The following is a 21,157-nucleotide window of genomic DNA, read 5'->3' on the forward strand; positions in this document are numbered from 1 at the left end:
CAGAGAGGGAGAGAAAGCTGGAGGAAAGCTGGAGGAGGGGTAGAGAGTGAGAGAGAGGCAGGAGGGAGAGGGGAGATGATTGAAGGAAAAGGGCAAGTGAGAGAATGGAGGGGGGGGGCATGGGGAAGTGAGGGGAGGGAGGAGGGGAGGAGGAGAGTGATAGAGGGGAGGGGGAGGGGAGAGGGAGGAAGATTGAAGTAAAAGGGGGAAGTGTGGGGGAGGGGTGAGGTGAGGGGAAGGGGTGAGGGGAGGGGAAGGGGTGAGGGGAGGGGAAGGGGTGAGGGGGGGAGGGGAGGGGAGGGGTGAGGGGGAGGAGGAGAGTGAGGGGAGGAGGAGGAGAGTGAAGGGGAGAGGGAGAGGGGAGAAGATTGAGGGGAAGTAAAGGGGGAAGTGTGGGGAAGCATGGGGAAGAGTGAGGGGAGGAGAGGAGAGTGATGGGGTGGGGAGGGGGGGGGGGGGTGAAAGTGAGGGGTAGGTGGAGAGTGGGGGAGTGAAGGAGAGGAGGGGGTGGGTAGGTGGGGGTGAAATCCAGCTGTCTGTCCCCTTGTAGCTGGACCAGATCCTCCCAATGCAGTGCCTGTGTTGAAGGTGTCAGTGTGTGTGTGTGTGTGTATAGAGTGTGATGGTGAGGGAGTGTTAAAACATGAATGGGGCGAGAGTACTCGCAGTAAAGGCGGCGTCGTGCTGGCCTGCTGCAATAAAACACACCTCTTCCACTGTCAGAGTGAGGCCCAGCGCAAATTGGAGGAACAGCGTCTCGTATTTCACTTTGGGCAGCTTACACCCCAGCGGTATGAACCAGAGGTCTGAGCATTGACTTCTCTCACTTCAAGTAACTCTTGCTTTCCCTCTCTCTCCGTCCCTCCCCCACCCTAGTTTCACACTCCTCCTGATTACGGGTGTCAGAGGTTATGGGGAGAAGGCAGGAGAATGGGGTTAGGAGGGAGAGATAGATCAGCCATGATTAAATGGCAGAGTAGACTTGATGGGCCGAATGGCCTAATTCAGCTCCTGTCACTTGTGATCTTATGCCACTGTATGTCCCAGCCTACACTCTCTATCCCACTGTGTCCTACATGACCTGAGGACATCCCGATGTTCCTTCCCCTCCGCTAACAACAATCCACTCTGAAGACAGACACAAAATGCTAGAGTAACTCAGCGGGACAGGCAGCAGCTCTGGGGGGAAGGACTGGGTGACGTTTCGGGTCGAGACCCTTCTTCAGACTGCTACAAGCTGCCACAGCCAGACATAAAAGCAGTTTTTATCCACGAGTAGTTGCTCTACTCAACAGCCAAAAATCTGTAGCCTCCCTTTGATCTGGTATTTTGTTGGTTCACATGCTTGATCAATGGTGTTTTACCATTAATGTTTTATTATTATCAATGTTTAGTGGTTTCTGAGTCGTTCGCAACAGTCACTGTATGTCATGTTGTTACTTGTGGGCGCAGCACCAAGGCAAATTCCTTGTATGTGAATACTTGGCCAATAAACCTACTTACATTGGCATGTTGGTACATTCTACATTTGTGATCAGCCATGATCACATTGAATGGAGGTGCTGGCTCGAAGGGCCGAATGACCTACTCCTGCACCTATTGTCTAGTTGCCTAGAACTCTGTCCCCCTTTGATCCCTCGTTTTCACACCTTACCCTTACATATCTCTGCTCCTCCCACTCTCCTGACTCTCAAGTCTGAAGAAGGGTCCCGACCCGAAACGTCGCCCATTCCTTCTCTCCAGAGACGGAAAGGCATGTGTTATTTTCTGGCTCTGTGGGATATCTTTCCCTTTTTAAATGATTTTGTTTATAAATTTCCAAAAATTAACTTTAATTAACAAAAATTAACAGAATTTTTAATAAATATATATACAAAACAAAATTAAATGTTCACATTACGGCTTCCCATGCAATAGTAGTTTAGTTTTAGAGATACAGCGTGGAACCAGGCCCATCAGCCCACCGGGCCAGCACCAACCAGCGATCCCCGCACGCTAACACTATCCTACGCACATTAGGGAGAAAACCCACGCAGGTCATGGGGAGAACGTACAAACTCCGTACAGACAGCACCCGTAGTCGGGATCGAACCTGGGTCTCTGGAGCTGTGAGGCAGCGACTCTACCGCTGCGCCACCGTGCAGTGTGACATATTAGGATGTTGCCAGGACTCGAGGGTGTGAGCTACAGGGAGAGGTTGGGCAGGCTGGGACTCCATTCCTTGGAGCGCAGGAGGATGAGGTGTGATCTTATAGAGGAGTACAAAATCATGAGAGGAATAGATTGGGTAGATGCACTAGAGTCTCTTGCCCAGAGTTGGGGAATCGAGGACCAGAGGACGTAAGTTTAAGGTGATTTAATAGGAATCTGAGGGGTAACTTTTTTATACAAGGGGTGGTGGGTGTATTGAACGAGCTGCCAGAGGAGGTAGTTGAGGCTGGGACTATTGCAACGTTTAAGAAACAGTTAGACAGGTACATGGATAGGACAGGTTTGGAGGGATATGGGCCAAATGCAGGCAGGTGGGACTAGTGTAGCTGGGATATGTTGGCCAGTGTGGGCAAGTTGGGCCGAAGGGCCTGTTTCCACACTGTATCACTCTATGACTCTCCAGAGATGCTGCCTGACACACTGAGTGTGCCCCGGTAACCATGGTTACCAGTGCACCCAAGATGGATGATGTCATTCCACTAATCTTGTAGAATTCTTTGCCACAGTCGGCTGTGGTGGCCACAGTGTCAGTGGAGATATTTAAGGCAGAGATAGATAGATCCTTCTTTAGTGCGGGTGTCAGGGGTTACGGTGAGAAGGCAGGAGAATGGGGTTAGGAGGAAGAGATATATCAGCCATGATTGAATGGCGGAGTAGACTTGATGGGCCGAATGGCCTAATTCTGATACTATCACTTATGACCTTATGATCTTCTGTTCAAAGCGAGCATAGAATGGATGGACTCTGTCAGATAGAACATAGAACTGTACAGCAGAGGGACAGGCCCTTCAGCCCACGAATGCTGTGCTGAACAAGATGCCAATACTATCCCATCTCCCTCTACGTGATTCATATCCCTCCATTTTATGCATATCCATGTGTCTATCCATATACCTCTTAAATGGCACTATCATATCTGCCTCCACCAACACTCCTGGCAGCGTGCTCCAGAGAGAGGGGGAGGAGGGGAGGGGGAGGGGGAGAGGGGAGAGGGGGGAGAGGGTGAGAGAGAGGGGGGGAGAGCGAGGCGTAGGGCTAGAGAGGGAGATAGAGGGGAGGGAGAGAGGGAGAAGAGGGAGGGAGGAGAGAGAGAGAGAGGGAGAGGAGAGAGAGAGAGGGGGAGGGAGAGAGAGGGGAGAGAGAGAGAGAGAGAGAGAGAGAGAGAGGGAGAGAGAGGGAGAGGGAGAGGTAGAGAGAGAGGAGGAGAGAGAGGGGGAGAAGAGAGAGAGAGAGAGGGGGAGAAGGAGAGAGAGAGAGGGGGGAGAAGGAGAGAGAGAGAGGGGGGGAGAAGGAGAGAGAGAGAGGGAAAGAGGGAGAGAGAAAATAGAGAGTAGATAGTGATAGATAAATACAGATTGTGATAGATAGATGGAGATAAATTAAAAGATCGCTTCAACCACCACCCCTGGCAGCGCGTTCCAGGCACCCACCACCCTCTGTGTAAAAAAAACCTGCCCCGCACATCTCCTTTAAACTTTGCCCCTCTCACCTTAAAGCTGCGCCCTCTAGTGTCGGATGTTTCCACCCTTGGATTAATGTTCTGACTGTCTACCCTGTCTGTGCCTCTCATAACGTTCCGCACGGGATGCGGTATTGCCAGTCTTCCTAAGTCTTCCTAAGTGGAATTAGGCCATTCGGCCCATCAAGTCTACTCTGCCATTCAATCATGGCTGATCTATCTCTTCCCCAAGATCCCATTCTCCTGCCTTCACCCCGCAACCCCTGACCCCCGTGTAACCTGCTACAGAATGCAAGGATTGCCACAACGACTGGTGTTTGTGTGGTCCGCTGGGAACTCGAGCTTGGTCCTGATATTGCCTCCAGATGCCTTTGGGAAGGTCGTGCTAATATTCCTTGGGATGTATTTGGGGAAACAGGAAAACCCTGTCACAGCAATGGGCCTGTACTCGCTGGAGTTTAGAATGGTTGAGGGGGGACCTCATTGAAACTTACAGATTAATGAAAGGCATAGATAGAGTGGATGTGGAGAGGATGTTTCCACTGGTGGGAGAGTCTAGGACCAGAGGTCACGGCCTCACAATTAAAGGGCGCTCTTTTAGAAAGGAGGAGGAAATTCTTTGGTCAGAGGGTAGTGAATTGTATTGTATTGTATTCAAATTTATTGTCATTGTCTCAATTAGGGACAACAAAATGAATTTCCCTTTACAGCCAGTATCATAAAAATAAATAAATAAATAAATAAAAATAAATAAATAAACAATGAATATTAAAACATATTAAAAAAATAAAATAGAATTTAAAAAAAAGCACAAACACAGAATCTGTGGAGCTCATTGCCACAGAGGGCTGTGGAGGCCAAGTCAGTGGATATTATTAAGCAGAGATAGACAAATTCTTGATTAGAACGGGTGTCAAGGGTTAGAAACATAGAAAATAGGTGCAGGAGTAGGCAATTTGGCCATTTTGGCCATTCAATATGATCATGGCTGATCATCCAACTCAGTATCCTGTACCTGCCTTCTCTCCATACCCTCTCGTTTCCCTAGTTTTTTCCCCTGATCCCTTTAGCCACAAGGGCCACATCTAACTCCCTCTTAAATATAACCAATGAACTGGCCTCAACTACCTTCTGTGGCAGAGAGTTCCAGAGATTCACCACTCTCTGTGTGAAAAATGTTTTTCTCATCTCAGTCCTAAAGGATTTCCCCTTTATCCTTAAACAAGTTTACTCCCACACTCCAAAGACGTGCAGATTTGTAGGTTAATTGGCTTCTGTAAATCGTAGGACAGAACTACTGCATGGGCTGATTGGTGGTTGGCATGGGCTCGGTGGGCCGAAGGCCCTTTTACCACCCTGTATCTCTGAACAGAATTAAAGGGCGCTCTTTCAGAAAGGAGGTGAGAAGGAACTTCTTTAGTCAGAGGGTAGTTAATCTGTGGAACTCATTGCCACAGAGGGCTATGGAGGCCAAGTCAGTGGATATTTTTAAGGCAGAGTTAAACAGGTTCTTGATTAGAACTTTGGTTTAAAGTGGAGCAGAACATCTGCAGTTCCTTCTTACACAAGTTCTTGACGAGAACGGGTGTTGAGGGTTATGGGGAGAAGGCAGGAGAATGGGATGAGGAGGCAGAGATCAGCCATGATTGAATAGACTTGATGGGCCGAATGGCCTAATTCTACTCCTGTAACTTGTGAATGTAAAATTGTGAACTAGACTCCTTCTTTAACAAACCTAATGCCCTGTAAATTAAGTGGGCATGTAAATATTGTGACTAAAGAACAGATTAGGGATTATTGTACCAAATGACTTCACCTCATTGTCCCAAACCCTCTCTACCATCAACAAGTCTGGGCACCATGTTATTGGAAAGATGTTGTCAAGCTGGAAAGGGTGCAGAGAAGATTTACGAGGATGTTACCAGGACTCGAGGGTGTGAGCTACAGGGAGAGGTTGAGTAGGCTGGGTCTCTATTCCTTGGAGCACAGGAGGATGAGGGGTGATCTTATAGAGGTGTATAAAATCATGAGAGGAATAGGTCGGGTAGACGCACAGAGTCTCTTGCCCAGAGTAGGGGAATCGAGGACCAGAGGACATGGGTTTAAAGTGGAGGGGAAAAGATTTAATAGGAATCTGAAGAGCAACGGTGGTGGGTGTATGGAACAAGCTGCCAGAGGAGGTAGTTGAGGCTGGGACTATCACAACATTTAAGAAACAGTTCGACAGGTACATGTATAGGACAGGTTTGGAGGGATATGGGCCAAATACGGGCAGGTGGGACTAGTGTAGCTGGGACATGTGTGGGCAAGTTGGGCAGAAAGTTCCCACACTGTTTCACTCTAAGGCTCCAGTCTGGGATTTGAGGAATACTCTTCATTTTCCTGGTTGAGTCCAGTTCAGTATGGCTCGGGATATAGGATGGAACTGCAGATGCTGGTTTAAACTGAAGATAGACACAAAATGCTGGAGTAACTCAGCGGGACAAGCAGCATCTCTGGAGAGAAGGAATGGGTGACGTTTCGGGTCAAGACCCTTCTTCAGACTTTGGTCTTCACCTGCTTCATTGAATGCTGCAAAATATTCTCTGTATTCAAAGATTTACTTTAGTTTATTGTCACATGTACCGAGCTATAGTGAAAAGCTTTTGTTGCATGCTATCCAGTCAGCGGAAAGACAATACATGATTACAATCGAGCCATTTACTGTGTTTAGACACATGATGAAGGGAATGGCATTTAGTGCAAGGTAAAGTCCGATTGAAGATAGTCCTTGGGTCTCCAGTGAGGTAGACAGTAGCTCAGGACCGTTCTCTAGTTGGTGGTAGGATGGTTCACTTTCCTGACAACAGCCGGGAAGAAACTGTCCCTGAATCTGGAGATGTGCGTTTTCACACTTCTGTACCAGCTGCCTGGATGGGAGCGGGGAGAAGAGAAGAGGGGGTGACTATTCAAGGTCTGGGCCCTTCTACAGACCTGCGTGCTGAAGACCAGAGCCAAATTTAGGATTTAGCTGTGGATAGACAAAAAATGCTGCCGTAACTCAGCGGGACAGGCATCATCGCTGGCGTTCCTTCCTACATTTTGTCTGGGATTAGCTGTGTCGGGTTTTAATGTTATTCCTGAAGAGATCTCGGCATGGCATCTCTCTGCAGGATTCCGTGCACGGAGCTGTTTTGCAGTGGCCACTGTTATGTAAACAACAGCGGCGGCCATTTTGTCCACCGTGTATAGCCGGCAGAGTGAAGCTGAGTCATTTCTGTTCCCTGACCTGTTGTTCACACAGTCCTTTCATCCCCTCTTCTCTGCACCTTCTTCACATCCTTGCTCAACTCCCGAGAATGTCACAGCCTCTGACTCTGACGACTTAAACGGATCTCCAGACTTGCAGCTCAGGGCGATTTGCGTTCTCCCAATAGATCAGGTTTAAGAAGTCAGAGTGGTGCATGGTGGAAACATAGATATATAGACAAAAGGTGCAGGAGTAGGCCATTCGGCCCTTCGAGCCAGCACCGCCATTCAATGTGATCATGGCTGATCATCCAAAATCAGTACCCCATTCCTGCTTTCTCCCCATATCCCTTGATTCTGTTAGCGCTAAGAGCTACATCAAGAGTCAAGAGTGTTTTATTGTCATATGTCCCGGATGGGACGATGAAATTCTTACTTGCTACAGCACAACAGAATAAGTTAATATGTAAACATTGTATATAACTGGAAAAAAAAAGAAAAAGTTCAATAAATTAACAAATATCGTGCAAATAACAAATAATGAATATAGTATTTTGCAGTTCAGAGCTCAGAGCTTATTTGTTGTGTTTAATAGCCTGATGGCTGTGGGGAAGAAGCTGTTCCTGAACATGGACGTTGCAGTCTTCAGGCTCCTGTACTTTCTTCCTGATGGTAGCGGAGAGATGAGTGTGTGGCCAGGATGGTGTGGGTCCTTGATGATGTCGGCTGCCTTTTTGAGGAAGCGACTACGATAGATCCCTTCGACGGTGGGGAGGTCAGAGCCGGTGATGGACTGGGCAGTGGTCACAACATTTTGTAGTCTTTTTCGCTCTTCGATGTTCAAGTTGCTGAACCAGGCCACGATGCGACCAGTCAGCATGCTCTCTATAGTGCACCTGTAGAAGTTTAGGAGAATCCTGTTCGACATGCCGAATCTCCGTAATCTTCTCAGGAAGTAGAGTCACTCTCTCTTGAAAACATCAGTAGAGTTGCGGCCTCACGGCGCCAGAGACCCAGGTTCGATCCTGACTACAGGTGCTGTTTTTATTGAGTTTGGACGTTTTTTTCTCCGGGTGCTTCGGTTTCCTCCCACACTCCGAAGCCGTACATGTTTGGAAGTTACTTGGCTTGGTGTAACTGTAAATTGTCCCTAGTGTGTGCAGGGTAGCACTAATGTGCGGGTGTCGCTGGTAGGCTGAGGGGCCTGTTTCCGTGCTGTATCTCTAAACTCAATTAAAACTAAACTATTATCTATCTGGTATCAATCCCATTTTTAAATGATGTTTCTCTGGTTGGAATTATCTATTGGAAGGCAAACTCATTACTTGCATAACCTGTTAAATCCTGCCATTATTGTAAATAGTTTAGTTTAGTTTAAAGATATAGCCCAGAAACAGGCCCTTCGGCCCATCGAGTCCTCGCCGACTATCGATTGGTACACGAGCACTATCCTACACACCAGAGAAAATGTCCAATTTTAATGAAGCCAATTAACCTACACCTGTACATCTTGGGAATGTGGGAGCAAACCGGAGCACCCGGAGAAAACCCACACGGTCACGGGGAGAATATATGTTCACTACCACTACCTCAATGGTGACCCTCGGACTATCATTGATCGGACTTTGCTGGCTTTGACACGCACTAAATATTATTCCCTTATCACTGTAAATGGATCAATTGTAATCATGTATTGTCTTTCCGCTGACTGGTTAACACACTACAAAAAACTTTCCACTATACCTCGGGATAGGTGACAATAAACTAAAATGGACAGAGATGCTGCCTGTCCCGCTGAGTTTCTCTAGCATTTTGTGTCGACCTTCCTGGTTTATTATTGTCTTGAGTACAGTTAACCAGGTCGACCACACCACAATCATGTGATTACAGTCAATCCACACATGAGCACAAAAGGTCATGGAAAAAGGTGAAAGGAAGCAGAGTGAGGAGTGTAGTGTTGCAGCTGCGGAGAAAGTGCAGATAGAAAAAAGTGCAAACACCTTTAACAAGGTAGGTTGGAAGATCAGAAATACATCCTTAGTGTATGAGGGAAAAAAAACTCAATGTGCTGGAGGGATCAGGGATATGATGCTGAGGCTTTATGAGACTCTGGTCAGATCGCATTTGCAGTATCGCTCCTATCACATGAACTTATGGGGAGAGAACACCTGACAATCAACTAATCTATCTATTCCTTGCATTTCCTGTCGAGTGGGAGAAGAGTTAGAAGTGAGTCAGAGGGGGAAAACAGTTGAACAGGAGAGGCAAAGCACAGACAGACTTTACTCAGAGCTCACGTGGATTTTGAAACAACAGCAACAAAGAGAAGCAGGAGAAAACACTGATTGGCTCTAGCCCTTAGTGGGAGGAGAGTTTGAAGTGAGTCAGAGGGGGAAAACAGTTTAAAACTGAGGAATTTGCTTTGTAAATTGGTAAATTAGGCAATTTATCTGTCAATATAAGCAAGACGGCTCTTATGGTGCGGCAGTGAGGGAAGTGCCCTGTGAGAAAAGTGTGCGTCTCTGGCTTGAGAGTCTTTGGCTTGAGAGTCTTTGGCTTGAGAGTCTTTGGCTTGAGAGTCTTTGGCTTGAGAGTCTTCGGTGAGGAGGCTGAGGAGAGGAGGCTGAGGAGAGGAGGCTATGCAAAATGCTGGAGAGGGAGAGACGAAAGAAGGAGATGTCAGGCAAGCTGATGTCAGGCAAGCTGCTTGCAGTATGTGGGAAGTCAAAGACACTGCTGGTGCCTCTGGCTGCTACAAATGCGAGAAGTGCATCCAGGTAGAGCTCCTGAAGGACTGTGTTGGGGAACTGAAGAAGCAAGTGGATGACCTCAGGTTCGTCCGAGAAACTGAGTCGTTCCTCGACAAGTCCTACAGTAAGATTGTTACACCTAAGGTACTGGAAGAGAGAAGGTGGGAGACGGTGAGAAAGGGAGGGAAACATGGAATGCAAATGTCCCCGGGTGTTGTACCTCTTGTGAACAGGTTCATCCGCTTAGAAGCTGTTGGGACAGAAGACGTTATTACACTGACTGGTAGGACTGGCTTGTGAAGCAAATAGGGCTGTTGAGCCAAAACCAAAGAGGCCAACGTCAGGCAACGCCATTGTAGTGGGAGACTCCATTGTGAGAGGTACGGACAGGGGTTTCTGCGGCAACAGACGGGATTCGACGAAGGTGTGATGCCTTCCTGGTGCCAGGATACAGGATGTCACGGACAGAGTGCAGAAAATCCTCAGGGGCGAAGGTGAACATCCGGAAGTGGTAGTGCATGTCGGCACAAACGATGTCGGAAAGAAGGGGATGAATATTCTGCAGCGTGACTTTAGAGAGCTCGGAAAAATGCTGAAAAGCAGGACCTCCAGGGTTGTTATCTCCGGTTTGCTTCCAGTTCCTCGTGCTGGCGAGAGCAGGAACAGGGAGATACAGGACCTGAACGTGTGGCTGAGGAACTGGTGCAGGGGGCAGGGATTTAGATTAGTACGGGTGTCAGAGGTTACAGTGACTAGCTTCTGCAAACCAGGCAGCGGGAAGACAATGCACGATTACAATCGAGTCATTCGCAGTGTACGGGTACACAATAAAGGGAATAGCGTTTGCCACAAGGGAAAGCCAGGAAGTAAACCTATGTGTGAGACAAAGGGGTTGAAGAGTTGTGAATTGTGAATCCAGAGGAAGGAATGTGGGTGGGAGGGGAGAAATAGGTGGGAGTCTAGGTGGGGCAGAGGGGAGAGGATGGGGTGGTAGTTATGAGGACCTTTCAACAATCTGGTAACAAATGGGGCCAGAGGCCATAGCCTCAGAGAGAGCTAGATAGGGCTCTTAAAGATAGCGGAGTCAAGGGATATGGGGAGAAGGCAGGAACGGGGTACTGATTGTGGATGATCAGCTATGATCACATTGAATGGCGGTGCTGGCTCGAGGCATCCTGCAGCTATTGTCTATTGTCTATTGTAAAGGACGTTCTTTTAGAAAGGAGATGAGGTGGAATTTCTTTAGTCAGAGGGTGGTGAATCTGTGGAATTCTTTGCCACAGAAGGCTGTGGAGGCCCAGTCAATTGATATAGATAGATTCTTGATTAGTACAATGGATATCTCCAAGTCAATGGAGGTAGATAGATTCATGATTAGTGTGGGTGTCAGAGGCTATGGGGAGAAGGCAGGAGAATGGGGTGAGGAGGGAGAGATAGATCAGCCGTGATTGAACGGCGGAGTAGACATGAGGGGCCGAATGGCCTCATTCTACTGACATGATCTTATGGGGCGGCACGGTGGTGTAGCGGTACAGGTGCTGCCTCACAGCGCCAGAACACCCTGGTGTGACCCTGACTACGGGTGCTGTCTGTATGGAGTTTGTACGCTCTCCCCGTGACTTGCGTGGGTTTTCTCCGAGGTCTACGGTTTCCTCCAATGCTCCAAAGATGTGCAGGTTTGTAGGTTAATTGGCTCGGTAAAGCCATAAGGTCCGAGGATGGGGGTATGGAGAGAAGGCGGGTACAGGATACTGAGTTGGATGATCAGCCGTGATCATATTGAATGGTGGTGCAGGCTCGAAGGGCCAAATGGGCTACTCCTGCACATATTTTCTATGTATCTATGTATTTCTATGTTTCTATGATCTGCGATGAGGTGGATAGTAGTTCAACGGTGCATGCAATACTCCACATGCAGCCAAACCAAAGTCCTATAAAGCTTTGTGTCGGAAAGAACTGCAGATGCTGGTTTAAAACGAAGGTAGACACAAAATGCTGGAGTAACTCAGCGGTACAGGTTGCATCTCTGGAGAGAAGGAACGGGTGACGTTTCGGGTCGAGGCCAGACTGGTGATTCAGACTTCAGACTTCAGACTCCGATAGATCTTTCACTGATCAACTGATCAAAGCCTAATGCAGTATGAAATATTATCTTCATTGGATTTGGTATTCGGTGTGTTTAATATTTTCATAGATATCAAAGCCGTGAGATGTGTGTTCAGAATGGGCTGCTGATGAAATGAGAGCAAGGTACATGGACGGGAAAGGAATGGAGGTTTATGGTCTGAGTGCAGGTAGATGGGACTAGGGGAAAAAAGGAAGAGAAAAAAAAAGTATTCGTCACTTGAAGCGCCGAGATGGCCTGTTTCCGTGCTGTAATTGTTATCAGGACCAGACATTGTAGGTTTTGCAGAACCAGTCACAAGGATATGAGTAGACAATAGACAACAGACAATAGGTGCAGGAGTAGACCATTCGGCCCTTCAAGCCAGTATCACCATTTACTGTGATCATGGCTGATCATCCCCAATCAGTACCCTGTTCCTGCCTTCTCCCCATATCCCCTGACTCCGCTATTTTTAAGAGCCCTATCTAGCTCTCTCTTGAAAACATCCAGAGAACCTGCCTCCACCGCCCTCTGAGGCAGAGAATTCCACAGACTCACCACTCTCTGTGAGAAAAAGTGTTTCCTCGTTTCCATTCAAAATGGCTTACTCCTTATTCTTAAACTGTGGCCCCTGGTTCTGGACTCCCCCAACATCGGGAACATGTTTCCTGCCTCTAGCGTGTCCAAGCCCTTAACAATCTTATATGTTTCATTGAGATATCCTCACATCCTTCTAAACTCCAGCGTGTACAAGCCCAGCTGCTCCATTCTCTCAGCATATGACAGTCATAGGGGCAGAATTAGGCCATTCGATCATGGCTGATCTATCTTTCCCTGCTAACCCCGCTAGACTTGGCGATTCAGCACGGAAACAGGCCCTTTAGCCCACCGAGTCCATGACGACCAACGATCATCCCGTTCAGCAACACTAGGGACAATTTACAATTTTACAGAAGCTCAATGAACCTTCAAACCTGCACGTCTTTGGAGTGTGGCAGGAAACCGGAGCACCCAGAGAAAACCCACGCAGGTCACAGGGAGAACGTACAATCTCCGTACAGACAGCGCCCGTGTCTCTGGCGCTGGGAGGCAGCAGCTCTACCGCTGCGTCACCATGTCGGCCTAGCTTTGGTATAAACCAGCATCTCCAGTTCCTTGTTATTACAAGGAAGGAATAAAGTTGGATTAGTCGTAGAAAAAAAGACACAAACCGCTGGAGTAACTCAGCGGGTCAGGCAGCATCTGTGGAGAACATGGATAGGTGACGTTTCACAGAGTGCTGGAGTAACTCAGCAGGTCAGGCAGCATCTGTGGAGAACATGGATAGGTGACATTTTGGGTCGGGCCCTTCTTCAGATTGATAGATTGAAGAGTGTTGATTGGTATAGGTTTGATATAAAGAGGTTGATGGTTGGCATGGTCTCGGTGGGCCGAAGGGCCTGTTTCCATGCTGTATTTATCAATGACTCACTGCGTTAGGTCCAGCTTTGGTTAATCATTAGTCCGTTTGCAAATAGACCAGGTAACTGAGAGTGAATGATTCACATGCGAGATATTAATGCTTCCATGGTTTCTTTGTTATCACCTGTACCCGGGTGGAGTGAAATACTTTTTTTGCATTCAGTAACAGCAAGACCTAATTTGAGGAAGGACATTCTTGCTATTGAGGGAATGCAGCTTAGGTTTACAAGGTTAATTCCCGGGATGGCGGGATTGACATAAGCTGAGGGAATGGAGCGGCTGGGCTTGTACACTCTGGAGTTTAGAAGGATGAGAGGATATCTTATTGAAACATATAAGATTATTATGGGCTTGGACACTCTAGAGGCAGAAAACATGTTCCCGATGTTGGGGGAGTCCAGAACCAGGGGCCACTGTTTAAGAATAAGGGGTAAGCCATTTAGAACGGAGACGAGGAAACACTTTTCTCACAGAGAGTAGTGAGTCTGTGGACTTCTCTGCCTCAGAGGGCGGTGGAGGCCGGTTCTCTGGATACTTCCAAGAGAGAACTAGATAGGGCTCTTAAAGATAGCAGAGTCTGGGGATATGGGGAGAAGGCAGGAACGGGGTACTGATTGGGGATGATCAGCCATGATCACATTGAATGGCGGTGCTGGCTTGAAGGGCCGAATGGCCTACTCCTGCACCTATTGTATATTGTCTATGACTAACTGCGTGGGTTTTCTCTGGGTGCTCACGTTTCCTGCCATACTCTAAAGACGTTCAGGTTTGCAGGTTAATTGGCTTTGGTAAAAATTGTAAATTGTACCTAGTGTGTGTAGGAGAGTGTTAGTGTGCGGGGATCACTGGTTGGTATGGAGTCGATGGGCCGAAGGGGCTGTTTCGGAGCTGTATTTCTAAACTAAACTAAATTAAAGGTAGGGTTAATACTGGCAAAGTTAGTGTAGACATAACATAGAGAGGATAGACAGTGGGACAGAGAGGGCGGACAGTGGCATGTTCATATGTTTACCTGTGATAGGAGCAGAATTAGGCCATTCGGCCCATCAAGTCTACTCCGCCATTCAATCATGGCTGATATATCTCTCCCTTCAAACCCCATTCTCCTGCCTTGTCCCCATAACCCCTGACACCCGTACTAATCAAGAATCTCTCTGTCACTGCCTAAAAAATATCTGCCTCCACAGCTGTCTGTGGCAAAGAATTCCACAGATTCACCACCCTCTGACCAAAGAAACGTTGGTCAGTCAAGAGTCAAGAGTATTTTATTGTCATACTGGACTAGGTGGAACCCGTTGGGTCCTAGGTTCACACGGGAGGGCTGGTCCCCCAACGCAATATTCCACCTCTCCACCAATTCCAATATTGCTGGCCAGGGGGGGGGGGGTGTGGGCTGTCTGGAGCACTAGTATGGGTGTTGTGGGCCGAATGGATTCTTGGGCTGGTTTCTCGGCTAATAGGGGCCTTGTGGGCCGAAATTAGTGGTTTCAGGCAGGCCAAACAACTCATTTCATTTCCAATTGCATTGCTGTTTCAAGCACAGGGCAGGCCGAATAGCTCACTCCATTTTCACTTAACTTCCATTGCCATTGCACTTTCAAGCACAGGGCAGGCCAAACATCTCATTTCATTTTCATTAAAGGGCTATCAAATCATTTATTCAAGTACATTGCGTACTCACAGTATTCTGTAGTTTCCCAGCTCAGACAGAGTCGTGACCTCTCCCTCGCCATCTTGCAGACAGACTGAGCCATGCCCACACTTCCGGGATTTATAGTCCCTCCACCCTCCCACCGGAAGTGATTGACAGGAGGAGGATGGCCAAAAAATCACAGCCATATGTGGTAGCGTTTTTTTCTAAAATTGAAGTACAGTGCAAACAGGAAGTGGTCAAGATGAGACTTTTAATTATATAGATATTATAAAGAACAATTCAGTTCTTACTTGCAACAGCACAACAGAATATGTAAACACAGTGCACTGGAATCGATATAATAAACAAGAAAAAAAGTTCAGTGTGTGTATATATACACACGTACTCACCAATACACATATACACAGATGCATTCCTCATTCATGTAACCTGTTTGTGGCCATTCTTCCATCTACTGCTGCCTATTTCCCTAGCTCTCTCTCCCGAGATCCCTCAATCATGGCTGCCCCCTTTTCACATTCCTCACGGAAACTTACCGAATGGCGAAAGGCCTGGATAGCATGGATATGGTGAGGATGTTTCCACTGGTGGGAGAGTCTAGGACCAGAGGGCACAGCCTCAGAATTAAAGGATGTACCTGTAGAAAGGACTTGAGGATGCATTTCTTTGGTCAGAGGGTGGTGAACCTGTGGAATTCATTGCCACATTAGGCTGTGGAGGCCAAGTCAGTGGGTATTTTTAAGGTGGAGTTTCTTGATTGGTACGGGTGTCATGGGTTATGGGGAGAAGGCAGGAGAATGGGGTTGGGAGGGAGAGATAGACAGTAGATAATAGGTGCAGGAGTAGACCATTCGGCCCTTCAAGCCAGCACCGCCATTCAATGTGATCATGGCTGATCATCCCCAATCAGTACCCCGTTCCTGCCTTCTCCCCATATCCCCTGACTCCGCTATCTTTAAGAGCCCTATCTAGCTCTCTCTTGAAAGTATCCAGAGAACTGGCCTCCACCGCCCTCTGAGGCAGAGAATTCCGCAGACTCACAACTCTCTGTGAGAAAAAGTCTCCGTTCTAAATGGCTTACCCCTTATTCTTAAACGGTGGCCCCAGATAGATCAGCCATTGATTGAGTGGCGGAGTAGACTTGGTGGGCCAAATGGCCTCATTCGGCTCCTGGAACATATGACCTAAGTGACATTCCATCGATTCATTCCTCCCTTTCACATGGTGTCAAGAATTATTTTAACATTCACACATGTCCTTCGAACAGAAGGATCATTGTGTCAGTGTTGTTTGTGTTGCAAATCCTTAATAAGTCTATTGTAGGCAGCAGGGAGCGGTTCAACCAGGCAAGCATCCTTCCTTCTAGAACCTTCAACAACCCTTCCTACTATACACCTCTTCGATGGCCCTCGGACTTTCCTTGATCGGACTTTACTCAAAGTAACATTAGCAAATTTGCAGATGACACAAAGCTGGGTGGCAGTGTGAACTGTGAGGAGGACGCTATGAGAATGCAGGGTGACTTGGACAGGTTGGGGGAGTGGGCAGATGCAGGGCAGATGAAGTTTAATGCAGATAAATGTGAGGTCATCCACTTTGGTAGCAAAAACAGGAAGGCAGATTACTATCTAAATGGCGTCGTTTTGGAAAAGGGGAAGTACAACGGGATCTGGGGGTCCTTGTACATCAGTCTATGAAAGTAAGCATGCAGTTAAAGCAGGCAGTGAAGAAAGCGAATGGCATGTTGGCCTTTATAACAAGAGGAATCGAGTATAGGAGCAAAGAGGCACTTCTGCAGTTGTACAGGGCCCTAGTGAGACCACACCTGGAGTATTGTGTGCAGTTTTGGTCCACTAATTTGAGGAAGAACATTCTTGCTATTGAGGGAGTGCAGCGTAGGTTCACCAGGTTAATTCCCGGGATGGTGGGACTGTCATATGCTGAGAGAATGGAGCAGCTGGGATTCACTCTGGAGTTTAGAAGGATGAGAGGGGATCTAATAGAGACATATAAGATTGTTAAGGGTTTGGACACGCTAGAGGCAGGAAACATGTTCCCGATGTTGGGGGAGTCCAGAACCAGGGGCCACAGTTTAAGAATAAGGAGTAAGCCATTTAGAACGGAGACAAGGAAACACTTTTTCTCACAGAGAGTGGTGAGTCTGTGGAATTCTCTGCCTTAGAGGGCGGTGGAGGCATGTTCTCTGGATGCTTTCAAGAGAGAGCTAGATAGGGCTCTTAAAGAGGGGAGTCAGGGGATATGGGGAGAAGGCAGGAACGGGATACTGATTACTGATTGGGGATGATTGGCCATGATCAGATTGAATGGCGGTGCTGGCTAGAAGGGCCGAATGGCCTACTCCTGCCCCTATTGTCTATTGACACCTGTACTAATCAAGAATCTATCTATCTGCTTTAAAAATGATCATTGACTTGGGCTCCAAAGCCTTCAGTGGCAAAGAATTCCACAGATTCACTACCCTCTAATAAATTTCTCCTTATCTCCTTCCTAAAAGAACGTCCTTTAAATTTGAGGCTATGAGATCTAGTCCTAGACTCTCCCACTAGTGGAAACATCCTCGCCATATCCACTCTATCTAGGCCTTTCATTATTTTATACGTTTCAATGAGCTCCCTGCATCATAGAGTCATGGAGTGATACAGTTTGGAAACAGGCCCTTCGGCCCAACTTGCCCAGACCAGCCAACATGTCCCAACTACACTAGTCCCACCTGCCTGCGTTTGGTCCATATCCCTCCAAACCTGTCCTATCCATGTACCTGTCTAACATTGGGATAGTCCCAGCCTCAACTACCTCCTCCGGCAGCTCGTCCCATACACCCACCACCTTTTGTGTGAAAAAGTTACCCCTCAGATTCCTATTACCTCGAACCTATGTCCTCTGGTCCTCGATTTCCCTAATCTGGGCACGAGACTCTGTGCATCCCCCCCGATCTGTTCCTCTCCTGATTTTATACACCTCTATAAGATCATATTTCCAAACTCCAGCGAGTACAGGCCCAGTGCCGACAAACGCTCATCACAGGTTAACCTACGCATTCCTGGGATCATTCTCGTAAAAGCTCCTTTGGACCCTCTCCAGAGCCAGCACATGCTTCCTCAGATATAGTGCCCAAAACTGCTCACAAGACTCCAAATGCGGCCTGACCAGCGCCTTATAGAGCCCCAGCATCACATCGCTAAAGTCACCCGTTCCTTCTCTCCAGGGATGCGGCCTGTCCCGTGGAGTTTCTCCAGCATCTTCTATGCTAAAGCAGACTTGGATTTTGACTCCCTTGTTATGAACTCCCAAACTATAAATTGCATGTAATTTGTAGGATTAATAGAGAGAATGACTCGAGCCCGGTGATTCATTTTTTAATCATACCGCAGGTGCTGTTGTGACAGTGAACGTAACGCTAGGAAATAAATTATAGTGGGCGCTGGAGGAGGAATCTTTCACACGGTGAAGGGTTTAAAATTAGATAGGATTTCCATAGAAACACAAAAGCTACGCTCTCTCTACAGTTGAGGCCTCACCGTCTCTTAACTTATATTTATTGAACAAGAGGTTTAGACCTGAAAAAACAACTGCACACCAATTTACATGGAGTTTTAGGCAATATTAACTTAGGACTTTAAAATGTGACTTAAAGTTTATAGACTTTAGGCTTTCGATTTGCGGCCCACCCAGTCTGTACTGACAGACAGCACAGGGGTGGAGATGCTGCCTCACCGCGCCAGAGACCCGGGTTCGATCCTGACTACGGGCGCTGTCTGCACGGAGTTTGCACGTTCTCCCCCGTGACCTGTGCGGGTTTTCTCCGGGATCTCCGGTTTCCGCCCGCACTCCAAAGGTTGGTCAGCCAATTGGCCTGGTATATTTGTAAATCGTCCCTGGTGTGTGTAGGATTGTGTTAGTGTGTGGGGATCGCTGGTCAGGGCGGACTCGGTCTCCCACACCCCCAAGATGTACAGGTTTGTCCCTGAGGGAGTTCCGGGACCGCTGGGCTCCGCAGGGTGTTGAATGTATCCTCAATAAGGATTGTATCATAATTATATAATAGTTTATTATGGATATATGTTTGTATTATATTTATGGTGGTGGGTTCTGGCTTGTTTTATTGTAGTGTAAATATTATTTTTTAATAATTGAATACATTTTTTGATTAAAAAAAAAAAGAAAAGATGTACAGGTTTGTAGGTTCATTGGCTTGGGTATAATTGTAAACCAGTATGTGTAGGATAGCGTTAGTGTATGGGGTGATCACTGGTCGGTTGGGCTGAAGGGCCTGTTCTCGCGTGGTATCTCTAGAGTCTAAAGGCATCCATTTCAAGTATGTCGTATCCATGAACCAGATTTTAGATATTTCCCACCACAGGTTTAGGTCGACCAGCGATGTAATGCTGAGGCTCTATAAGCCGCTGGTCAGGCTGCAATTGGAGTATTGTGAACATTTTAGAAACATAGCAAATAGGTGCAGGAGTAGGCCATTCGGCCCTTCGAGCCTGCACCGCCATTCAATATGGCTGATCATCCAACTCAGTATCCTGTACCTGCCTTCTCTCCATACCCCCTGATCCCTTTAGCCACAAGGGCCACATCTAGCTCCCTCTTAAATATAGCCAATTAACTGGCCTCAACTACCTCTGTGGCAGAGAATTCCAGAGATTCACCATTCTCTGTGTGAAAAATGTTTTTCTCATCTCAGTCCTAAAAGATTTCCCTCTTATCCTTAAACTGTGTCCCCTTGTTCTGGACTTCCCCAACATCGGGAACAATCTTCCTGCATCTTGCCTGTCCAACCCCTTAAGAATTTTGTAAGTTTCTATAAGATCCCCCCCTCAATCTTCTAAATTCTAGCGAGTACAAGCCGAGTCTATCCAGTCTTTCTTCATATGAAAGTCCTGACATCCCAGGAATCAGTCTGGTGATCTTTGGGCCCCATATCTGAGGAAGGATGTGCTGGCTCTGGAGAGGGTCCAGAGGAGGTTTACGAGAATTGATCCTAATGATCCCAGTAGGAGGGAAGAAGGGTGTTGACCCGAAAAAGTCACCCGTTCCCTCTCTCCATAGATGCTGCCTCACCCGCTGAGTTCCTCCAGTATTTTTGTCTACCAGTGATGAGTGGATGAACACACGCTGAGCGTTTGACGGCACTGGGCCTGTACTCGCTGGAGTTTAGAAGGATGAGGGGGGGGAACCTCAATGAAACATACAAGTGAGAGGCCTGGATAGAGTGGATGTGGAGAGGATGTTTCCTCTAGTGGGAGAATCTAGGAACAGAGGCCAGAGCCTCAGAATTAAAGGACATGCCTTTAGAAGGGAGATGGGAAGGAATTTTTTTCGTCAGATGGTGGTGAATCCGTGGAATTCATTGCCACAGACAGCGGTGGAGGCCAAGTCAATGGGCGTTTTCAAGGCAGAGATTGATTAGTACGGGTGTCAGGGGTTATGGGGAGAAGGCAGGAGAATTGGGTTAGATGGGAGCGATAGATCAGCCATGATAGAATGGCGGAGTAGACTTGATGGGCCGAATGGCCTAATTCTGCTCCTCTCAGTTCTGACCATGACAACTTGCTGTTCGAGTGACCCTAATTTGACCTTGTCTGTTGGCATGAAGAAACTGAGCCAGCATTTACTATTAATCATTGTTTACAGCTGCTGACTGGCGCTTTTGCATGCCAAAGTCTATCCATTCAGCATTTTACCCTTTTTGGGCATTTTGAACCCAATTGGGAGAAGGCAGGAGAATGAGGTTTAGAGGGAGAGATAGATCAGCCATGATAGAATGGCGGAGTAGCCTCGATGGACCGAATGGCCTTATTCTGCTCCGATCACTTCTGGAAACAGTGATCGGAGCAATTCTGCCATGTGGCAGATGATAACATTATAGATGGATGGTTAAAAGAATGAAAAGTATAAAATTAGATCCCCCTGTGAGGCAGCACGGTGGCGCAGTGGTAGAGTTGCTGCTTCACAACGCCAGAGACCTGGGTTCGATCCTGACAACGGGTGCTGTCTGTACGGAGGTTGTACGTTCTCCCTGTGTGACCTGTGTGGGTTTTCTCTGGGTGCTCCGGTTTCCTCCCACACTCCCAAGATGTACGGGTTTGTAGGTTAATTGGCTTCTGTAAAATTGTGAGTGTGTGTAGGATAGTGTTAGCGTGCGGGGATCGCTGGTCAGCTCGGTCTCGGTACGTGGCGACTCCACGAACCGCTACGTACCCGCTACGTACATTACACGAGCTCGAATCAGGGGAGAACCCGGGAGAATTACCTCGTAC

At 47.6% G+C, this 21,157-nt stretch overlaps 1 protein-coding gene across 4 annotated transcripts in view; it reads left to right on the plus strand.

Annotated features, from left to right (window-relative positions):
- The window catches only part of atxn1a (ataxin 1a), a 248,554-nt gene that overhangs the window by 1,946 nt on the left and 225,451 nt on the right, over window positions 1-21,157 (plus strand). The gene's annotated exons all lie outside the window — the stretch shown is intronic.

Source organism: Leucoraja erinacea, chromosome 2 (genome assembly GCF_028641065.1).
Source record: "Leucoraja erinacea ecotype New England chromosome 2, Leri_hhj_1, whole genome shotgun sequence".
NCBI classification, from domain to species: domain Eukaryota; kingdom Metazoa; phylum Chordata; class Chondrichthyes; order Rajiformes; family Rajidae; genus Leucoraja; species Leucoraja erinaceus.